At 46.7% G+C, this 17,788-nt stretch overlaps 1 protein-coding gene across 6 annotated transcripts in view; it reads right to left on the bottom strand.

Moving 5' to 3' along the window:
* LOC139765566 (uncharacterized) overlaps positions 1 to 17,788 on the bottom strand; it is a 131,618-nt gene that overhangs the window by 81,007 nt on the left and 32,823 nt on the right. For 4 of the 6 annotated variants that reach the window (XM_071693131.1, XM_071693136.1, XM_071693134.1 and 1 more), the window contains exon 2: positions 2,707 to 2,777. The exons of the other annotated variants lie outside the window; for them this stretch is intronic. The gene's annotated coding sequence lies outside the window, so the exon portion shown is untranslated. The remainder of the gene's footprint in view (positions 1 to 2,706; positions 2,778 to 17,788) is intronic. 6 annotated transcript variants of the gene reach the window in all.

The raw sequence follows: 17,788 nt of genomic DNA, 5'->3' as shown, positions 1-17,788 counted from the left end.
TAAGAACGATCAAACTATTATCATGTGACCCTGGCTACGAACACACGTAATACGTTAACGAATGAAAACGGGGAAACAACATCTTTAAAAACAGTTTACGACTTTTGTTGATTAAGATCCACCAGCACGTATGATACAAGACCCCCCCCCCCACGCATGATACAAGACCCCCCCCCAACGCATGATACAAGACCCCCCCCACGCATGATACAAGACCCCCCACGCATGATACAAGACCCCCCCACGCATGATACAAGACCCCCCCCACGCATGATACAAGACCCCCCCACGCATGATACAAGACCCCCCCACGCATGATACAAGACCCCCCCACGCATGATACAAGACCCCCCCACGCATGATACAAGACCCCCCACGCATGATACAAGACCCCCCCCACGCATGATACAAGACCCCCCCCAGTACGCATGATACATGACCCCCCCCACCCAGCACGCATGATACAAGACACCCCCTCTCAGCACGCATGATACATTCCAAACTGTATGTATACTTTTCATCAACAATCATACGGTAAGGATAATATAGTGCATTTCCTACAGGTTAACTCTCTCAATTGTCTCGAAATCTATGTCAAGGATTTTGTAAGTGAATCTCTCTCTCTCTCTCTCTCTCTCTCTCTCTCTCTCTCTCTCTCTCTCTCTCTCTCTCTCTGCTGTTAATTCGACCAACGAAGGACCAGGAACACGGGCACCTTTGGCTGACCTCGTGAGAGGGATGGTGAAGGAGAGACAGAGGAACGCGTACACCCAGTTAAGGATGGAGCAACAGAGAAGCTTTGGAAACACACGTGTTGTGCACGAGGCCAGAGGTGCTTCCTCCATCACTGCTCCCATACCTTCACCACGGTGAACTGTACGAGGAGGAAGAGGAGGAGGAGCAGGAGGAGGAGGAGGAGGAGGAAGAGGAGGAGGAGGAGGAGGAGGAGAGGAGGAGGAGGAGGAGGAGGAGGAGGAGGAGGATTGGAATACGTGTGAGGAAATGACAGACGAGTTCAAGTGTTTCCCCACTGAGAGACAACACGGATCCCCCTCCAGCAGTTCTGGAATACCAGGTGAAAATGTTGCTGGAGAATATATGGCCACAGTACCTCGAGGGGGTCTTGACCTACATATATATATATATATATATATATATATATATATAACTGATGGTCCTGAGGATGTGTCTTGACCTGTGTTGACCACCTGGCAGGATTGCTCGAAGCCTCGCATAGGAGGTCCTTGTGTCTGGGAATCGAAGATGGCGACTGTCGTACTTGTGTTTTGAGAAAGGTGATGGAAATGAGTCAACCACAGGTTATCTGAGGACTGTGACGTCACGGTGATGCTTGGCCCCCCACCGCCCACACCCCATGCATGGGGGTGGCCTCACAGACCCCCCATTCCTTACTCCAGGAAGCAAAGAAAACGACGTAGTTAATGACAATTACATGAAAAGTCATTGGACACATTACACCTTGAAAGGTCACCAAGTCGACTTAAAAGTCACCTCGTTACCTACACGGAACCCACCAGGGCAACTGCCACCTCACCCGGGGTCAACAGAGGTCAAAGGCAATAAAGAGAAAACAGACAATAATTTTGGGTCTCTTCATCTTGGAAAAGATCAATCAACTACAAATTGTTTGTTATGTTCCCTTCATGCGTTTATGTTCCCTTCATGCGTTTATGTTCCCTTCATGCGTTTATGTTCCCTTCATGCGTTTATGTTCCCTTCATGCGTTTATGTTCCCTTCATGTGTTTGTTATGTTCCCTTCATGTGTTGCATATTAATCTTTTCATTAATATCTCAAGTTATGTCTCAGTTATCATCTTCAGTATATTTACTTACTATCTTTTTGCATAATTTTCATTACCTATTCTGTATATATATATATATATATATATATATATATATATATATATATATATATATATATATATATATATATATATATAATTACTCTATAAATTCATTTTTTGACCGTAGATTATAACTTTGATGTATATGTGTACTATATCAACTGAAGAAGATTAGCTTTCTAATTCTGCTACAAATAGAGTTATAAATGATACGCATGTTTCAGTGGAAAAAACGGAAACGTTTCAGAGTTGGTGAAGCAGGAAACGTTTCCGCCATGAACACAGAAAACGTTTCAGAACCAGAATAAACAGAAAACACGTTTCAGAGTCGGTGAAACAGGAAACATGTTTCAGAGACATGCAGGCAGAGTGCTGGGTGTTGTCAAACTCTCTCTCTCTCTCTCTCTCTCTCTCTCTCTCTCTCTCTCTCTCTCTCTCTCTCTCTCTCTCTCTCTCTCTCACCCCAATCATCAACACAAAATGCTGCGGGATTATCAGGAAGGTGTGGTCATGGTCGCAAACTCACCTTCACTATTTTTTTTTCACCCGTGGATCCGTCTGATGGCGCTGGTGAAAGTGAACGAGGTTAGAACTGAAGATGAAATCAGAGTTGATGAATATGAATGAGGTCAAGTGAACTGAAATGTTTAAAGTGAATGAGGTAATGAGTAGTTTACCTGAGGAGGAGGAGGGGAAATGACTGAGGGGAGTGAAACAAGTCATGTTCAGGGAGAATAGGTGAAAGTGACACATGAACAGGTCGATGATGAAAATGAACAGGACCAAGAAGAGATGAGAAAATGTAAAATTTAACGCAAAAGGAAGATGAATATGACTTACCTATTGATGGAATCCTTCACGTGGGTTGTCAGGTGGCCCAAACACACATACACACACACACAAACACACACCTGCAAGGAGAAACAATGGTTAAACAACCAATTTAACCAGCCATTAAATCCTAGCTCGTCATTGGCTGAACGCGTCACGCTCTCTCTCTCTCCCGATTGGCTGAGACACAAATGACGTGTTCTTTCCCTATTGGAGAACATAACACCCAATCATTATGCTCAGATAAGCGACAACTGAGAGAGAAATCTTTCCATCAGCTCATACAATATTCAATCCATGAATGAGAAAAGTGTTCAGTGCTTAATATGATTAGAGATGTCTTTCATTCAAAGTGAATAATGGAAAATTGAAATGGATCTACCCTGGGTCATTACATGTTCGTATCTAGTTTTACCTAAGTAATTATAGTGACACGAGAATTACCGGAAACATTTGCATGTGATGCGAAGGTGAAAGTTTTTTGTCGGAGGCCAGACACTGGCAGCGGTGGGTACAACAGCGACGACCTACCTCACCACACGAACCTGAACAACCAATGTGTAAACAGTCAACAACAACAACAAGAGAATAAAAAAAAACGACATGAGGTAAACAGTCAACAACAACGAGAATAAAAAAAAAAACGACATGAGGTAAACAGTCAACAAACAGTAAGCAATATTAAAAAAAAACACAAAAGATCATTACGAGCAGAGAGTATTCACCAGGTCGAATATTATGCATAAAGTCTTCAATATCCAGAGAGAGAGAGAGAGAGAGAGAGAGAGAGAGAGAGAGAGAGAGAGAGAGAGAGAGAGAAACATCATCTCTGGTGTAGATAAGGAACCATCAAAATATTCAGGTGTATATATATATATATATATGATCGTTAACCCCTGAACAACCATGGTTCGTCCACCAAACCATCCTGGTCTACTGACATACTGCACAAGGGACGTGACGTCATAGCATGTTGTGCCTCAAGCTGGAGATGTTGGGTTTAGCCTTTCACTGTTAACCACTTCCTCAACCCACACTGACGTCATACACAATACCTAGCAAATCTATCGTTCTTTAGAACTAAGCGAACCGAACTAAAACATGAAAACATGAGGAAAACCATTCAATTAATGTGTATCTTTAATCTTCAGAACATAATTAAGGTAGTTAGATAATCCAGTAAACAATCGTTACTCATATACTCACTATCTGTTAGCCTACTATACAATAATAACATCTAGTTACACAAATATACAAATATTTGGTTCATCCGTCAAATGAAAAACATTCATATATACACAAACATACAGAGGCACCTGGCTTAGGCTGCCTCGCATGTATGTGTATGTATACGTATACACACATGGAGTAAAGACATGGCACAGGTCTACAAGATGATGGAGACAAGACAACACCAGGGTTCGACTCTCCCAGGAACACACAAATAAATATAAACAGTCATCACACACACACACACACACACACACACACACACACACACACACACACACTCTACCATCATTACACGTTAAGATTAAAGAGTACATCTATCATATTAAGTTCCACCTTAACGGTAAGTACACATTAAATTATCCATCTAGAAAATCCCTCTAGTTCTGTCCCTGAAGACGTTGATTGCCACGTTCTTGACCCTAACCCCACAAAAGACGGTCGTCAATGATATTATTGTACAATTAAAGACGTAACTCCACCGGAAACGCAATACACAAAATAGAAGTTCGCAACTTTCACCAGCGCCATTGACATGAGTGAGGCGTGATGGCCAACCTACACCAAGAACCAACAGGAAGTAGATCGATAGATAACCTTGTGAAAAAATAAGAAAGAAAAAAATAGATTTATTCACAGAAAATACCTGGACGTATCAACGTATACAGAAACACATGATGGAAGACAACGGGTGACTGACTGATAGAAAATGGGATGATAGATGACTGATAGAAGATGGGATAATAGTATATCACATATCAATAATAATCAATATATATTTAATGAAACACAGGACAATACAGAAGTAGACAGAAGATATACGAAGAGACTGTAGAGAAAATCCGTATGTACTGACACATACAGGGACGTGTACCGAAGAAAATAAACCATATTAATGATGAATCATATTTAAACCTACAATACGTGTTATAATCCTACAATACGTGATATAATCCTACAATACGTGTTATAATCCTACAATACGTGTTATAATCCTACAATACGTGTTATAATCCTACGTGTTATAATCCTACAATACGTGTTATAATCCTACGTGTTATAATCCTACAATACGTGTTATAATCCTACAATACGTGTTATAATCCTACGTGTTATAATCCTACAATACGTGTTATAATCCTACGTGTTATAATCCTACAATACGTGTTATAATCCTACAATACGTGTTATAATCCTACGTGTTATAATCCTACAATACGTGTTATAATCCTACAATACGTGTTATAATCCTACAATACGTGTTATAATCCTACAATACGTGTTATAATCCTACGTGTTATAATCCTACAATACGTGTTATAATCCTACAATACGTGTTATAATCCTACAATACGTGTTATAATCCTACAATACGTGTTATAATCCTACAATACGTGTTATAATCCTACAATACGTGTTATAATCCTACAATACGTGTTATAATCCTACAATACGTGTTATAATCCTACAATACATGTTATAATCCTACAATACGTGTTATAATCCTACAATACGTGTTATAATCCTACAATACGTGTTATAATCCTACAATACGTGTTATAATCCTACAATACGTGTTATAATCCTACAATACGTGTTATAATCCTACGTGTTATAATCCTACAATACGTGTTATAATCCTACAATACGTGTTATAATCCTACGTGTTATAATCCTACAATACGTGTTATAATCCTACAATACGTGTTATAATCCTACAATACGTGTTATAATCCTACAATACGTGTTATAATCCTACGTGTTATAATCCTACAATACGTGTTATAATCCTACAATACGTGTTATAATCCTACAATACGTGTTATAATCCTACAATACGTGTTATAATCCTACAATACGTGTTATAATCCTACAATACGTGTTATAATCCTACAATACGTGTTATAATCCTACAATACATGTTATAATCCTACAATACGTGTTATAATCCTACAATACGTGTTATAATCCTACAATACGTGTTATAATCCTACAATACGTGTTATAATCCTACAATACGTGTTATAATCCTACAATACGTGTTATAATCCTACAATACGTGTTATAATCCTACAATACGTGTTATAATCCTACAATACATGTTATAATCCTACAATACGTGTTATAATCCTACAATACGTGTTATAATCCTACAATACGTGTTATAATCCTACAATACGTGTTATTATGCTACAATACGTGTTATAATCCTACAATACGTGTTATAAACATGAAATGAATTGTTATATAACATCACTTCGTTCATCGAAGAAGTCTTAGTTCATAATCACTTTCAGATGTTATGAAACAGTTGAAATTTCGTTCATTCAAAACTGGTCGCCGATCTTACACTAGTCTTACGGCTTTATAGAAGTTGTAGTCAATTTGATAAGGATATCAACGTACAACGAACTACTCAAATACGCGTTAATTTCTTCATAATACAAGGCATTCTCATACACCACTCAGGTTTGCAGGTATTCGTCTATATCTTGACGAATTCGTCATTCGTCCCCACCTCCCTCCCTCCTTGACCAAACCTCGAGCGCCAGAGCAAACTCCATTCCAACAAAGATGAAGAAATCTGTTGTACTCGCGAATCTCCCGCGTTTTCTGTTCACCGTAGCAGCGTCGCCCGCGCTCCAGCAGGTGTGTGTGTGTGTGTGTGTGTGCGCGCCAAGTGACGCACGCCACCAGTGTCACACATCAGCAAACGCGTCACACCAGCTCCGTCACCATCGCCTCTCCTTCACACACTTTACTTTTAACTCTTACTTATTGCCCCTCCCACACGATCGGGGAGGCCTCTTACGGTATATACAATGGAGTAACACAAGTTTTTGCGCAGTTCGGCAAGTGACCGCTTTTCTATTAACAAGAACAGCCATACGAAAACCAAACACAAAAAAAAGGGACGCAATACCACATTTATGTGTCGATCAAATACGCACAAAAAAGAATTTAGACTTTATATTGTATTATATTAAAGACGGTACTAAAATTTCTCGTAACAAGTGACCTTTTCTGAAGACTAATTTTTTTTCTCTCTCAACATGGCTGAAGTATTGGAACCTGGAGTATAAGACTGACTATTGTTTATTTTACATTAGATGATAATAACTGAATGGGTGGCCGTCTTACACAATGCAAACTGTGAAAATAATAATGTGATCGTTAAAGTATATAGTGACTGACGGGCAATGATGGCAGAGCGAGTGAAAATAATAAAAACACAAGGCAAAATTAACTCGCCTACTCTTCAGTTTTCTGCAGTTGCATTAGAATTCCATTTTCTTCAACGAATGTAATGTTCTAGTGTACCAATTCCCCAGCTGCTGTACCATGTGTAGGGGGGGAGGGGGGGGGGTGTTTCCAACATGTTTGACACTGTCCTCAATTTCAATGATAGAGTCGATTATCTGAGGTGGGTGAGACCAGGGGAAGGACCATGTCGTCACTGACCTGACGCCTGACAGGTCGAGAGAGGCCACAGGTCACGGTGAGGGAGGAGGCTTCTCCTCCTGCTCTACCTGCCACCTGGATACAAGGTCAACCCCCCCTCGCCTGACCCAGAACTCAGGTCAGGGGTCATTCCTCCCGAGTTATAACAACTGGTGGAACTGATGTCAAACGTAATGATCACCACAGCGAATGGCAAGTACTAAGGTCAAAGGACATTCCCCCGTTGAATCATAACTGGAAGTACTAGGTCAAAGGTCACTGCGCCCCCTGAGTCATCACGAGGTCAGCATTTAGCCCAGACGACCAAGCCATCTGGTCAAGAAACATATTCATTGTTCTATACAGAAGCCACAAAGACAATAATAAATACATTTGCAAAGATCCTATGGTACATAACAGCCTTGGGAAACCACCACCATTCACCCATATGAACAGAGGCCCAGACCTGTGGCACAGCAGAACAGCATAAGAGTCGTAGAACAGCAAAACTGACGTGTGAACGTTAAAAGAACATGGGAATGCGGTAAATCACCTACACCAGAACATGACCACCTGCACAAGAACAGCAACAGACCAGCTACGGGCCCACAAGAACCATCTGTAGGAACCAGAACAGCACAGTGATTGTACCTCTTGTGAACCAGAAGTGGATCATCACAGCAAGACCACAGCAGCAGCAGCAGCAGGAAGCCAAGATAGCATGATAACACAGCACAATGAACAGCAGGGATAGAAGCACTATAACTGTAGGAATAACAACATGAACAGTGCATGATGAACAGAAGAACAGCATCAGGGAAAGGGGGGTATCACAGCCCCAGCACAGCACCTCCGCGTGTGCTGTTTGACCCTTACCACAGCCCTGGTGTCCGGCAGTACGTGAATCAGAGCCGGCCATATATAGCGGCACTCACAGCCGGTCGCCTAATATCATATTCTGCCGGCACACACACACACACACACACACACACACATACACATGGCTGCCGGGCCCGGTCGGGCTTGCTGTCTACACGTCTGACCCCGAACCCTCATCATGGCGCGTCTACTACCGATAGATAGATCATCTGTTTCACGTCAGACCTACTCTTGCGTAAATCCATATCATTAAACTGAGGATTTTTAGTTTCCCGAAAGCAACGCTACGCGTTTACTGGATTTATTAAACAAATTACACCGTCCACTGAGGCGCCTTCCCTCCTAGCGAGTCACACCGGCCAAGGACGCCCGGTGGCCAAATAAGGATGTAACCATCTCAGGAAATGGTGCGCGAAAACGAAACTTATTCCTCGCTGACACAAGCACGAAATCGGACCCAAACTGTTCTTTCTGGTGCGTCTTCCGTGCTCGTTGTTTACATAGGCTTGGGATGAAAATTTAAAATACTGCCTGTTCTGATCTGGGGGAAGGCACACAGCATCCCCCTATTAATGCTGTCATGATCTGGGGGAAGGCACACAGCATCCCCCTATTAATGCTGTCATGATGGGGGGAGGCACACAGCATCCCCCTATTAATGCTGTCATGATCTGGGGGAAGGCACACAGCATCCCCCTATTAATGCTGTCATGATGGGGAGGCACACAGCATCCCCCTATTAATGCTGTCATGATCTGGGGGAAGGCACACAGCATCCCCCTATTAATGCTGTCATGATCTGGGGGAGGCACACAGCATCCCCCTATTAATGCTGTCATGATGGGGGAAGGCACACAGCATCCCCCTATTAATGCTGTCATGATCTGGGGAAGGCACACAGCATCCCCCTATTAATGCTGTCATGATCTGGGGGGAGGCACACAGCATCCCCCCATTAATGCTGTCATGATGGGGGAGGCACACAGCATCCCCCTATTAATGCTGTCATGATCTGGGGGAAGGCACACAGCATCCCCCTATTAATGCTGTTCTGATCTGGGGGAAGGACACAGCATCTCCCTATTAATGCTGTCATGATCTGGGGGGAGGCACACAGCATCCCCCTATTAATGCTGTCATGATCTGGGGAAGGCACACAGCATCCCCTTATTAATGCTGTTCTGATCTGGGGGAAGGCACACAGCATCCGCCTATTAATGCTGTCATGATCTGGGGGAGGCAGACAGCATTTCCGTGTTCATGCTGTCATGATCCGAGATAGACAGCTTCCCTCTGTTAATGCTGTTCCACTGTGGGGCAAGAGAGAGCTTTCCTCTTTTAATGAGACGACCCTAACTAAATTTGAACCTTTGGAGAGATAATGGATGAAGCCGTCATTACTGAGGCCCTAGTGATGGATGAGTTGGGTGAGGTGTTGGTCCCAGGGTAAGGGACTGGTTGGATGACCACACGAACAGAAGGACACTTGGCCTTACCTCCCAACGTACGGTGACCTGACCTTACCTCCCAACGTACTGTGACCTGACCTTTCCTCCCAACGTACGGTGACCTAACCTTACCTCAACGTACGGTGACCTGACCTTACCTCAACGTACGGTGACCTAACCTTACCTCAACGTACGGTGACCTAACCTTACCTCCCAACATACTGTGACCTGACCTTACCTCACAACGTACGGTGACCTGACCTAACCTCCCAACGTACTGTGACCTGACCTTACCTCACAACGCACGGTGACCTGACCTGACCTCACAACGTGCGGTGACCTGACCTTACCTCACAACGCACGGTGACCTGACCTGACCTCACAACGTACGGTGACCTGACCTGACCTCACAACGTACGGTGACCTGACCTTACCTCACAACGTACGGTGACCTGACCTAACCTCCCAACGTACTGTGACCTGACCTTACCTCACAACGCACGGTGACCTGACCTGACCTCACAACGTGCGGTGACCTGACCTCACAATAAACCTTTGGTTAAGCTCGGGTCTTTTTATGGCTGGAGTGAGGACTGATATCTCTAGACACGCGTCGCCACGTCGTGTGTGTGTGTACATTTGGAGAGAGAGAGAGAGAGAGAGAGAGAGAGAGAGAGAGAGAGAGAGAGAGAGAGAGAGAGAGAGAGAGAGAGAGAGAGAGAGAGAGAGGACAGTGAACATCAGTAAGTGTCAAGACACAGCAGCTGGCGATCCCATCACATCCTCAGCTACGGGTAATTCCGCTCGTCACATTCTTGTGTCGTCGTTCATAACAAACACGAACGACTCCAGACCGTTCCAGTAATCCTCCTGTGCCTTATCATCTCGCAAGACTCATCATTATCTTCAGTACTTATTGCCAGGCATATCGCAGGGCACTTCCTACACCCCGCTCTATTTTGCACTTAAAGAGTCTCCTCGAAGATTAAGGAGGTCACACAGAGTGAGATAAAGTCTGTCATTCACTTCACCTTCATCATTAAAAGATCTCGTTATCAACAGCATATGAACAGATACCAGGCCATGGTCGATTTAACGTAATCCAACATAACAATTATATAAATGCAGACACATCTCAATTACATACAGTCGAGGCAAACATAAACACAAGTTTCTCTTCCCCCAAGATGTTTATATACAACAAATGATCATCCTTCGTTAATCTCCAGACAAACTCTGGCTTCAGTGAATTAGCCCTGAGAAGACAGGCCAACAAGAAACAAAGACAGACAAGGGGAAGAGAGCTGGCGACATCATTCGTCACAAACAAGCGTCGCGAAAGCCGTTCGTTCGCTGCCTTTCACTTCTGGCGTTCACTCCACTTGTCGACCATTTCACCATACCATATTTACATACAGTGGACGACCGTAAGTTTCACTATAAATGAGTTTACACATACGGCGCCACCTTCACTTTCTCCATAACGTAATGATGTACAGCACGCAACGCGTACCGCAATTATTCATACATTTCCAATTTGTAAGTTGGAACCGCTTAAGTTCCCCTGTCGATCACTAAAACATCTAAAACCTCTAAGATTAAAAAAAAATATATAAAATCATGAATTGTGGGAAACGAGAATTGTGATCCAGTTGATAACAAAACGTAACGGAATTATCAAAGGTGAACTTGACACCTCGCGACCTCTGGCAACTCCAAATTTCACACGTTTTTAGAAATATTCTGGAAACCTGAGCTGGAATATCTTGCCCTGGAGAAATACCACATCTTATAATGACAGATCATTCATGAGCAGTGACATCTTACCACCCGGCCACCTGGTACAGTAATACACTAAAGCTTTTGAAACGTAATAATCGTTCGTGTTCATCGACTCATTTGCCTCGACGAAAACTTAAGCTTCGCTTCTTGTGTGATGATCGTGGTGCATGACCTGGTCCTCACGGGTCACGTCAGGTCATGTGAACATATAGGCAATATACTTTATGGTATGTCATGATATAGGCAGTATACTTCATGGTATGTCATGATATAGGCAGTATACTTCATGGTATGTCATATCATATAGCCAGTATACTTTATGATGTCATTAAAGTATGTGTTCAAATTGACGGTAAATACTGAAGTCTGTCTACATGATCGTCCGTATGTGTGAGAGACAGAGTTGTGACGTGAGGACACTACTGTTACATGTGGTTGGGCGGGCTCCACCCATCCCCAGGTAACTGTCAAATCGTCTGTCACCCTAACACTGACTACCAATTACTTGATGACGTTGACAAGCCAACGCCCTCGTGCAGTTTAAGACACCCCCCAGCCCGGCGCAAGCGGTGCCCGAACTCTTAATTTGGGTTTACCAAACTTTCTTAATATTTCACAACTTCTTCGTCATCCTCGAGGAAGCTTCAGTTACCACTGGTACAGACGTTCTTAGAAATCTTATTCATTCATTCATTCATTCACTTAATCATTCATTTATCTATCTATCTTTCCCCATTCATTCACTCATTCATTTATTCATTTATCTATCTATCTTTCCCGTGAGTTTGTGTATCCTACAGTAAAATTACAGAATCGCACAATCGTCCCTATACGTTACAGCGATACAAACTGGCCTGTAACCCATCTTCATCACTCATACGTCGCCTTCCATCTCCCGACCCCAACTACCTGGCCAGCGAGCGATGGAGGCTCAGGTTCGTTATATATCTGCTAACATTATGATCATTGTTGTCCTGATAACATCAGCCACCAGCAGCAGCACTCACCTCCTGGTGAAGGATCGAACTCCTTCATCACCACCAGCACTCACCTCCTGGTGAAGGATCGAACTCCTTCACCACCACCATCACTCACCTCCTGGTGAAGGATCGAACTCCTTCACCACCAGCAGCACTCACCTCCTGGTGAAGGATCGAACTCCTTCTGTGAGCAACAATTGGTCGTAAACCTGAACACCACGGTGACCCCAGCCACGCCCCACACCACTCGTCAACAATTTAAATCGAACTGTCATTCTGGAGTTATTATAAATGAATAAATGAATAAATAACGGTTAACTAAGTCTAGGGTGCCACTGACGTGAAAATACACAGTTGAGGTACTACACAAGTGGGAGGTTGTGTGTGTGTGTGTGTGTGTGTGTGTGTGTGATGCCATGTAAGATGACGAGATACTTGGCAGGGGGGGGAACGTCTTGCAGTGGGGGGGTCCTGCAGGGCGGTGTTACAGGGGGGGGAACGTCTTGCAGGAGGGGTGAACGTCTTGCAGTGGGGGGGTCCTGCAGGGCGGTGTTGCAGGGGGTGAACGTCTTGCAGTGGGGGTCCTGCAGGGCGGTGTTGCAGGGGGGAACGTCTTGCAGTGGGGGGTCCTGGAGGGCGGTGTTGCAGGGGGGAACGTCTTGCAGTGGGGGTCCTGGAGGGCGGTGTTGCCGGGGTGACAGACGAGAGCCAGGATGAGGCTTCACCACACACCCACAATTACTGCGGAAGTAACAGTCCCACACCGCCCCTCCTCATCCTCCCTACACACGTGTCGCAACTCAACTTTTACTACACCCGCTCACGTTACCGAACTACACCCACTCACGTTACCGAACTACACCCACTCACGTTACCGAACTACACCCACTCACGTTACCGAACTACACCCACTCACGTTACCGAACTACACCCACTCACGTTACCGAACTACACCCACTCACGTTACCGAACTACACCCGCTCATGTTACCGAACTACACCCACTCACGTTACCGAACTACACCCACTCATGTTACCGAACTACACCCACTCATGTTACCGAACTACACCCACTCATGTTACCGAACTACACCCACTCATGTTACCGAACTACACCCACTCATGTTACCGAACTACACCCACTCACGTTACCGAACTACACCCACTCACGTTACCGAACTACACCCGCTCACGTTACCGAACTACACCCGCTCACGTTACCGAACTACACCCACTCACGTTACCGAACTACACCTTGTCACGCTACTGTTATTACATTGTCACGCTACTGTTACTACACTGTCACGCTACTGTTACTACACCTTGTCATGCTACTTTTACTACACTGTCAGGTTACCTGTTACTACATCTTGTGGTACTGTTACTGCACTCACGTTACTATTACTAATGTTACGTTACTATACTCATGCTAACATCATAACTATAATATTCAGAGTATACTGGTAATACTCCAATGGCCTCGTTGTTATACTTTGTTAACTATATCGGTCAATATTAGTGGTATAATATTGTAATCATGCTGCTATATCTATGGTTAGGTCCACCTCATGTTCTAATATGTTTCTTGCTTGATAACTTTTCAATACTTGCAAACTTACCAGAGAAAGACAATAACAAATATTAACGTTAAATGATAATAAAATCATCAAATAATAATAATAATAATAATAATAATAATAATAACAATAATGATAAAGAAAATGGAGTAAGAAGTACCTCCTTTAATGGTCGTGTTTGACGTCATGTTCCATGTGTTGGGGCCACGACAGGGGGAGTCTGGGGTGATGGGGAGACGACACGATGGGGAGACATGATGGGGAGACACGATGGGGAGACATGATGGGGAGACGACATGATGGGGAGACATGATGGGGAGACATGATGGGGAGACATTGGGGAGACATGATGGGGAGACACGATGGGGAGACATGATGGGGAGACACGATGGGGAGACATGATGGGGAGACGACACGATGGGGAGACATGATGGGGAGACATGATGGGGAGACGACATGATGGGGAGACATGATGGGGAGACATGATGGGGAGACACGATGGGGAGACACGATGGGGAGACGACACGATGGGGAGACATGATGGGGAGACGACACGATGGGGAGACACGATGGGGAGACAAGATGGGGAGACACGATGGGGAGACATGATGGGGAGACGACATGATGGGGAGACATGATGGGGAGACACGATGGGGAGACACGATGGGGAGACATGATGGGGAGACATGATGGGGAGACGACACGATGGGGAGACACGATGGGGAGACATGATGGGGAGACATGATGGGGGGACATGATGGGGAGACGACATGATGGGGAGACATGATGGGGAGACATGATGGGGAGACACGATGGGGAGACGACATGATGGGGAGACATGATGGGGAGACACGATGGGGAGACATGATGGGGAGACACGATGGGGAGACACGATGGGGAGACACGATGGGGAGACATGATGGGGAGACGACACGATGGGGAGACACGATGGGGAGACATGATGGGGAGACACGATGGGGAGACATGATGGGGAGACGACATGATGGGGAGACATGATGGGGAGACATGATGGGGAGACACGATGGGGAGACATGATGGGGAGACATGATGGGGAGACACGATGGGGAGACACGATGGGGAGACGACACGATGGGGAGACATGATGGGGAGACGACACGATGGGGAGACACGATGGGGAGACATGATGGGGAGACACGATGGGGAGACATGATGGGGAGACGACATGATGGGGAGACATGATGGGGAGACACGATGGGGAGACACGATGGGGAGACATGATGGGGAGACATGATGGGGAGACGACACGATGGGGAGACACGATGGGGAGACATGATGGGGAGACATGATGGGGAGACATGATGGGGAGACGACATGATGGGGAGACATGATGGGGAGACACGATGGGGAGACACGATGGGGAGACATGATGGGGAGACGACACGATGGGGAGACACGATGGGGAGACATGATGGGGAGACATGATGGGGAGACATGATGGGGAGACGACATGATGGGGAGACATGATGGGGAGACACGATGGGGAAACACGATGGGGAGACGACACGATGGGGAGACATGATGGGGAGACGACACGATGGGGAGACATGATGGGGAGACATGATGGGGAGACACGATGGGGAGACGACACGATGGGGAGACGACACGATGGGGAGACATGATGGGGAGACGACACGATGGGGAGACGACACGATGGGGAGACGACATGATGGGGAGACATGATGGGGAGACATGATGGGGAGACATGATGGGGAGACGACACGATGGGGAGACACGATGGGGAGACATGATGGGGAGACACGATGGGGAGACATGATGGGGAGACGACATGATGGGGAGACATGATGGGGAGACATGATGGGGAGACACGATGGGGAGACATGATGGGGAGACACGATGGGGAGACACGATGGGGAGACATGATGGGGAGACATGATGGGGAGACATGATGGGGAGACATGATGGGGAGACATGATGGGACATCTGTAGATGGGGAGGAAAACCCATTCACCAGCCATATACCCAAACCTCGACCAGTCCGCCAAGCCTACAACCACCATAAGGTCGACATCTCCCAGTCCTAATATAAGACTCTCGCCGAAATACACGACTGGAGTAAGACATCATCTTGCCCCAAATGCCACCTCGAGGAGCGAGCCACCATAAGGTCGAGCTCTCATTATCTCTAAATGAGACTATCGTCCTAATACATCGGTGAGGTTGGGCAACTTCTTACCCCGACATCATCCCATGGAACAAGAGCCCCGTAAGATCAAGTTTTCATAGCATCAACATAAGATTCTCGACCTAATATGCCCCTAAAACAAGGCATTAACTTGCACTATCATCCAGTGAAATAAGCTTCGGTAAGGTCGACCTCTCTCAATTACAACACGAGACTCTCATCCTAATACAACTCTGTGGTAAAGCATTATCCTCCACACGATTTCGTTCCGTTATCCAAAACGCTTTTAAGATCGTGATCCACCAGTCCTAACATGCGACTGTCGCTTTAATTCGCCGCTGCGGCACAGCATTATCTTGCTCCAGCAACCCTGGTGGGCCCCTCCCCCAAGTGGGTGGTGTGGGGGACCCACTACCCCCGCCCACACCACGTACCCAACCACGTCACCCCCGCCCACACCACGTACCCAACCACGTCACCCCCGCCCACACCACGTACCCAACCACGTCACACCCGCCCACACCACGTACCCAACCACGGCACCCCCGCCCACACCACGTACCCAACCACGTCACCCCCGCCCACACCACGTACCCAACCACGACACCCCCCGCCCACACCACGTACCCAACCACGACACACCCCCGCCCACACCACGTACCCAACCACGACACACCCCCGCCCACACCACGTACCCAACCACGACACCCCCGCCCACACCATGTACCCAACCACGGCATCCCCCGCCCACACCAAGTACCCAACCACGACACACCCCCGCCCACACCACGTACCCAACCACGACACACCCCCGCCCACACCACGTACCCAACCACGACACCCCCCCGCCCACACCACGTACCCAACCACGACACCCCCCGCCCACACCACGTACCCAACCACGACACCCCCCCGCCCACACCACGTACCCAACCACGACACACCCCCGCCCACACCACGTACCCAACCACGACACCCCCCGCCCACACCACGTACCCAACCACGACACCCCCCGCCCACACCATGTACCCAACCACGTCACCCCCGCCCACACCACGTACCCAACCACGACATCCCCCGGCCACACCACGTACCCAACCACGGCATCCCCCGGCCACACCACGTACCCAACCACGACACACCCCGCCCACACCACGTACCCAACCACGACACCCCCCGCCCACACCACGTACCCAACCACGACACACCCCCGCCCACACCACGTACCCAACCACGACACACCCCCGCCCACACCACGTACCCAACCACGACACCCCCGCCCACACCACGTACCCAACCACGACACCCCCCGCCCACACCATGTACCCAACCACGTCACCCCCGCCCACACCACGTACCCAACCACGACATCCCCCGGCCACACCACGTACCCAACCACGGCACCCGGCCACACCACGTACCCAACCACGACACACCCCCGCCCACACCACGTACCCAAACACGACACCCCCCCGCCCACACCACGTACCCAACCACGGCATCCCCCGCCCACACCAAGTACCCAACCACGGCAACGGACACAAACCACGACAGCCACACCACGTCCTGA

This window comes from Panulirus ornatus, chromosome 55, assembly GCF_036320965.1.
Source record: "Panulirus ornatus isolate Po-2019 chromosome 55, ASM3632096v1, whole genome shotgun sequence".
Classification (NCBI taxonomy): domain Eukaryota; kingdom Metazoa; phylum Arthropoda; class Malacostraca; order Decapoda; family Palinuridae; genus Panulirus; species Panulirus ornatus.
Note: the sequence above shows the minus strand (reverse complement) of the source record. Positions and strands in the feature narration are given on the sequence as shown.